General features: G+C 41.4%; 1 pseudogene; it reads left to right on the forward strand.

Moving 5' to 3' along the window:
- LOC102857026 overlaps positions 1 to 7,431 on the forward strand; it is a 190,689-nt pseudogene that overhangs the window by 45,065 nt on the left and 138,193 nt on the right.

Genomic DNA, 7,431 nt, shown 5'->3' on the forward strand with positions numbered 1-7,431 from the left:
TCTGTAGATGTTCATTGAAATGAAAAATAAACAACCTAAATAAAAAAAAAATGAAGGGGGAAAAAAAAGAGCCAAAGGCTAAATTGTATTATAAACGTGCCCCACAGTTCTCAGCACCGGAAGTGTTGTAAGTAACAAAGGAGAAATAAACTTTGAACTACATGGAGCCAAAAGCTAATCTGTGAAGAGTTTTTCCACACATTGAACATGTAAAACTATAAGAGGAAGGTGTGATTCTCATTGACAGTTAAAATAAGTTTGTTACTGTCAAAGAACTGTTGTATGTCATTGTCTAAAGAGCAGAAAATGGGACACAGAGCCACAGGGCCGTAAGTGTCTCTCTGAAACGGCCAGAAGGAGCAAGAATAGCACAGTCTCTCATGGTTCCACAGCCTGTAGCCCAGCCCCATGGTGCCTTTAGAGCCACACCAGCAGCAAGTTGTTGTTTTTGTTGTTGTTTTGAGCCGTTGAGTTGCTTGTGACTCATAGCGACCCTATGTACAACAGCCCTAACCCCTGCTCTATCCTGTGCCAATCGCACTGCCTCTGACAAACCCATCGTGATTACCCCAGTCACTGAATCAATCCACCTCATAGAGGGTCTTCCCCTCCTGTGCTGTCCCTCCACCCTCCCAAACATGATGTACCTCTCGAAGAACTGGTCCCTCCTTGCAACATATCCAAAACATGTCAGACGAAACTTCAGAATTGTTATCTCCAAGGAGCAGCCTGGTTTAGCCCTCTCCAGGATGAATCTCTTTATTTTCTTAGCACTTCATCGTATATTCAATACTCTTCTCCAGCACCACAGCTCAGATGCACTTATTCGTTACTGACTCAGACTCACAGTTATGGTACTGAAAACTAGGGAATTAAGTTGGAGAGTGGGGAGGCAAGGAATACCCCCAATACAAGTCCAGATTTTAGCCCAAGTTCCAAGGCACAGTTTCTCAATTTGAACAGGTTCCGGTTTCAATTCAGCAGTCAAATCAAGGTTTGCCTCAGAGCAGTTATAAGTCAGCTTCTCCTTCAAACATCTGGCAAGAACAGCAAAAACTTTTAATGGTGGCCAGCACAAATGCAAGAAGCCTCGGGTTACACCTTGCAACAGTTTCTCCACTGCAATGCCTCAGTCTCATCACCACCATCACAACGGTCTTGCTTTCACCAGGGTTTTATTCCAGTTACTCTCAAGTCTTGCTTCCACAAGTCTTGCTGCCCACTGTGATAAGCACTCTTTCTTTCATCCAGTCCCACTGTTGTTGATGATTTCCAAGACCATGTGCCTGTAAGGTAGCTGGAGACCAGAGAGGGCTAATTGTAATGGGGTGAGGGGGGAAGCCAACTTTAAGGCTGACACCACATCTGTAGAGTCAGAACCAGCTCACAGCTGACCCTCCAGCAAGTTTACAGAGGAAGTAAATCACTCAGGAAGAGATTGCTCATCCTTCTCCTACGGAGTAGCTTGTGAATTCAAACTTAGTGCCTTTAGTATTGCACCACAACTTCTTACCACTAGGCCACTATAACTTTTCAGTTTTTTTCTTTTTTTTGGTGAGAGCTTCCAAAATAGAATCAACCCAAATTCCTGTGGTAATAGAACCAAAACCTGTGTAGCAGTATTAACAACAAGCACATCTGTGTGGGAAGTCACATGTCTTATGTAATACATCACATTACATTACCACTTAGCCTATCTAATACTCCTTGTGTTGACAAAGTCTTTTAGTTCCAAACAATATCAACAACAGGGACATAAAATTACAACAGAATCAGTAGAAGAAAGAAGTGTTGGTGTATCAAAACTCCTGTGTTATGTGTGTGTTAGGTAATGGAAAATAAAAGTACAACAGAGATTGTGAGGATAAAACAAACAAACAAAAAAAAACCAACTCCTGTGTTGTTGTTAGGTGTCATTATGTCGAGTATGACTCATGGCAACCCTATGAACAACAAATTTGAACCCTGTAGTATCCTGTGTCTCCTCACATTTCCTGACTTGTGGCAGTTACTATGTCAGTCCACCTGGTTGAGGGTCTTCCTCTCCTTCACCAACCATTCCAAGTATCATGTCCCTCTTCACAGAATATCCCCTCTAGCAACATGTCTGAAGTATGTGAAGCAACACTTCATCATCCTTGCCTCCAAAGAGCTCTCTGGCTGCACCCTTGCCAAGACATATTTATTCATTTTTTTTGGCAGTTCATGAGATGTTCAGTATTCTTCTCCAATACCACAGCTCAAAGGCATCCATTCTTCTGTCTTCCCTATTCAATGTTCAGCTCCCAGATGCATAGCAAGTGGTCAGAAAGACTATGGCCTGAATCAGATGCACCTGGGTCCTCAGACTGACATCATTACTCCTCAATAATTTGGAGAGTTCCCTAACCACAGACTTTCCCAGTCAATCTGTCTCCTTATTTCCTGACTGCTGGTATCAAGGGTGTTAATTGTGGGTCCAAGTCGGATAAAGTTGTTGACAATTTCAATTTCTTCTCCATCCAGCATGATGTTGCCTATGGGTCCAGTGGTAAGACTTTTTTTCTTGACATTGAGGTGTAATTCATATTAAAGGCTGCATTCCTTGATCTTCTGCAAGAAGTGCTTCAAGTTCTCTCCACTTTTAGCAAGCAAGGTTATGTCATCTGCATAACACAGGTTATTGATGAATCTCCCTCCAATCCTGAGGCCATATTCCTCTTCATAGAGTCCAGCTTCTTGAATAATTTCCTCAGCATGCTGATTGAATAGGTACGGAGAGAATATACAACCTGACAGACTCTTTACTTAATTTTAAATCATGCAGTGTTTCCCTGCTCTGTTCAAATCAAAACGACATACCTTCCAGAGCCCAACTGCTTCAAACAGGAGGCTCCAAACTGGAGCCAAAACTCCTATATTGTTGTTGTTGCTGTTGTTATTATGTACCATTGAGTCACCTGTGACTCATAGCAACCCTATGTGCAACAGCCCTAAACCCTCTTCTATCCTGTGCCAATCTTACTGTCTCTGACACACCTACCCCCACTACCTCAGTCACTGAATCAATGCACATCATTGAGAGTCTTCCTCCCATGTGCTGTCCCTCCACCTTCACTCCTATACGTTTTTATTAAGAAATCAGTGTAAGTGGTGTAAAAGCAATTTTATTACAAAATTTCACATTTAAGTATACCACAGTGTCAATTTTATGTTTCTCTTCTGTATGACAGCATTTCTGATTCATTTCTGTATAGATGTGTTGAAATAATTAATCATATAAAAAAGTTTGGACAATGAAATGAATGAAAATATTTTCTTATTTTCTGAATTTGCTGATATTTGCCAGCTTTAATTTTTTTAATTTTAATGAAACTTTGGATTTCCATTCATTCATCATTTCACCTTTCTCCCTGCCCTCCCCTCTCCCCCAATTTGCTTTTCTTTTTGAAAAGTAGAAGAACAAATTCTTTCGCTGTTATTCAATCCCTCCCCGCAAGTCCACTCCACAATACAACCTTCATTCTGTACTCATGTCATAACAATAATATCTAATCATATATCCCTTTTAAAAAGCTCTCTCTTTCATCTGTTTCAATGCAGTATATATTATTTATCCCATCTTTCTCAGTCTCCCCCAACCCCTATGTCAGTCCTCTTTTACTTGGGACTTCTTTGCTAGTTTAAAAATAAATATTTCCTTTATATTCTTTACTCATACCCAATTTTGTGTTCATGATTTTGTTCCTGTTCTTAATGAGACCTTGGAGCTATAGAAGTTTCAGACTCGTCCAACTGTAGTCAATGGAGAATGCAGCTCCTTTGCTGTACTGTAAGCAGTGATTGTATGTCTCTGGCCCAATCACGGCTCCACCTTTCACCAAGAGTTCTCATGGCAAATCCCAAGACCTATCACCCATAACAAATAGACCAAATATCCCTGCGGCTGACAACAACAAGATTCTGAGTCATGAGTTCCTGGCAGTTAGTGATAGGGTGGCATGCCATACGAGGGTGTCTTAGTTTCCTTTGTTGTTAGATGCTATCCAGTCAGTGTCAATTGATAGTGATCCAATTTGACAGGATATAATTGTTTGATAGTCTTCTCAAAGTTGTAATCTGTACATGTGCAGATAGATGGCCAGGTCTTTTCCCCACAGTGCCGCTGAGTGAGCTTGAACCAACAGCCTTTAAGTTAACAGCTGAGCAATTAACCATTGTGCCTCCAGGACTCCTTCATTTCTTTAGTTATTGCTGTCAGGTCAGAACCAACTCATAGTAAACCCTCCTTTGGTTTTATAAGGATGTAAATGACATGGGAGGAAATTGCTTGTTTTTCTCCTAAAGATTTTGGTGTTTTTTTGGTAAGTAGTGTAGCTCCCTACAGACTATTCCATCAGAGTTCACTTTAGTTTTTAAATATCACAAGTGGGTAGATGTAAAGAACTGAAAAATTTTTTTTCCCTCCTAAAACTTCTGCTTGCTGAAACTGAGGAGAACCTGAAGTGCTTGCTACAGAATGTCGAGGACTGCAGCCTTAACTATGGATTGAAGCTCAACATCAAGAAAACAAAGATTCTCACCACTGGGCCAATTGGCAGCATTATGATAGATGGTGAAGAGACTGAGATTATTAACAGCTTTAGTTTGCTTGGCTCCACTATCAACACTCTTGGTACCAGCAGCTAGGAAATCAAAAGACAAATTGCATTGGGAAAGTCAGCTTTCCAAAGTACTAAAAAGCAATGATGTCAGTCTGGCATCTGAGGTATACCTGATCCCGGCCATAGTCTTCACAAGTTCTTGCTCTGTGTCAGAGAGCTGTACAATTACTAGGGATGATAGAAAGAGAACTGATGCCTTTGAGCTGTGGTGCTAAAGAAGAGTGTTGAATATACCATAGACTGCCAGGAGAACAAACAGATTCATCCTAGAGAGGGTGAAAACAAGCTGCTCCTTGGAGGCAAGGATTATGAGGCTTTTTATGACATACTTTGGGAATATTCCAAGGAGAGACCAGTCCTTGGAGAAGGACGTCATGCTTGGAAGGGTGGAGGGACAGAGAAAGAGAGGAAGACCATTGATGAGATGGATTGATTCAGTGACTGGGGTAATGAGTGAGGTGTGTCAGAGACAGTAAAATTGGCACAGGATAGGTTTCAGGGCTATTGTACAAAGGGTCGCTATGAATCGCAAGAGACTTGATGACACATAACAACAACTATTCTGGTGGTGTGTTGTTGTTGTTATGTGCCATTGAGTTGCCTGTGACTCGTAGTGACCAGCTCTGAACCCTGCCCTGTTCTGAGCCAGTCTGACATACCTATCCGCCATTGCCGTTACTATATCAATCCGTCTCATCCGGGGTCTTACTCTCCTGTGCTGTCCTTCCACTCTTCCAAGCATGATGTTCTTCTCCAAGAACCAATCCCTCCTGGCCACATGCCTAAAGTATATGAGATGAAGCTTCAAAATCCTAGCCTCCACGGGGAAATTTGGTTTCACCCTCTCAAAGACAGACAGAGCTGTTTGTTTTCTTGGTGGTTCAAGACTCTTCTCCACCACCAAAACTCAAAGGCATTGATTTTTCTTCTATCATCCTTAGTCATTGTCTAGCTCTTTGATTCATAGCAAGTAATTGCAGACTATGGCCTAGATCAGACACACCTTAGTCTCTAGACTGATATCACTGCTTCTCAGTACTCTGGAGAGGTCCCTGACAGCAGATTTACCTAATGCAATTCGTCTTTTGATTTCCTGGCTGCTGGTGCCAAGAGTGTTAATCGTGGAGCCGAGCAAGCTGTAATTGTAAACAACCTCACTCTCTTCTCTATATATCATGGTGCTGCCAATTGGCCCAGATGGCCCAGGCTTCCAAATTAGCCAACACCTCAGCCATGTCCGTTCCTTCCTTGTTGGTGCTCCTGAAAACTCCTTGATTTCTGGGTTTGTGAAGAGTCCTCACATAAATGGAGGTCCCCTCTTACTTGTCCCACCTGTGTGTGTATGCCTACGTTTGTGTCTAAAGTACTTTCATTATAGCCCAGAAGTGATTAGGTTTAGAACTCACCTTGCTCAATTATAATCTAATTAGCAGGACAAAGAAAGCTCTATTTCCAGATAGGATTATACCCTCATGTGTAAGAACTAAGATTCAAGTATGTATTTGGAGGAAACAGAGGGGAAAGGAGGAAGAAAACATTAAAGATTATCAAAACAAATACCATTCAGATAAAAGTCAGCCAGTACTATTCAGATTGGCAGTGTTGTTTTCATCTCACCCGCAATGCTATTCCAAACATCATAGAAAATAAACTCTGCGGTAGAGAGTGTTACTTGACCATCAAAAGCCATTCTTCCCTTCTCCTCTAGATATGAATTTTAAGTCAGGCATGTGGCCACTTGACTAGAGATAATACTGCCCAGCCTTCCCTGTGACTGGCTGTGACCGTGTGACTAAGTTCACTCATGGAATGTGAGTGGGAGAGAGGTATGTGGACTTGGTGCCCAGTTTACTTTAAAAAAAGAAGAAGAAAAAATTGCCACCCTAGTTCACCCTCTTCTGTGTCAGGTAGAAAGTCACATGTTTTACCTTCAAATATACAGATGGAAATGAGTCCTAGCTTCCCAAACTTTTTCATTCATAGCCCCTTGGTGTCTTGGTCATTTTATAATGGCACCCCAAAAGAAATGTATAGTAGTTTTGTTTGTTGAATAGTTAGGTCTAACTAATATAAAAAGTACTTACGTTCTAATAATTCAGTGTTAACAGCTGTAGAGGGTCTGATATTTTATTCTATTTAAATCTGACCCTATTTAAGTCCACAGCAAAGCCCTGAAAGGCACAGATGTTCAGGCAATCAGCTATTAACCAAAAGGGTGACAGTTTGAATGACCTCCAAGGATCTTTCTTCATAAGAAAATCCTGGCAATCTACTTCTGAAAAATCATAGCCTTTAAACGTACTATATGGAGCTCTGATGGCCTTGTGGTAAGAAGCTGCACTGCCATCCCAAAGGTATGCAGTTCAACTCCACCAGCTGCTCAACAGGAGAAAGATGCGCAACCTTCCATGCAATTTACTGCTTCTAAAGACCCACTGGAGTGTCAGCTATGGTTTGGTTCCAACTCTATGGTCCTCAACAACAAATGCAGTAGGCTTTATTACAGGGTCTCCAGCAAAGACCCCCATTTAAGTTTCCCTGCAAGGAGAGGATTGGAGGAGGCAGGAGGGAGAAAAATGGTACAGAGCTCTTTTCTAGTTTAAAACACATGATATTTTCATGATCTGGAATTCACTAAATGGCAACTGGTCTTTTGTTTGTTTTATCTTGTGTGTATTTTTTTAATACAAAATTTTTATTTTATACTGGTTTACTTGCAAAGTTAGTACACAGTGTCTTTCACACCGGATCTTTCTCATTTCCTTAACCCACCCCCTCCTCCACTTAC

Source organism: Elephantulus edwardii, unplaced genomic scaffold (genome assembly GCF_000299155.1).
Source record: "Elephantulus edwardii isolate Elephantulus edwardi_28Jun2011 unplaced genomic scaffold, EleEdw1.0 scaffold00107, whole genome shotgun sequence".
Lineage (NCBI taxonomy): Eukaryota > Metazoa > Chordata > Mammalia > Macroscelidea > Macroscelididae > Elephantulus > Elephantulus edwardii.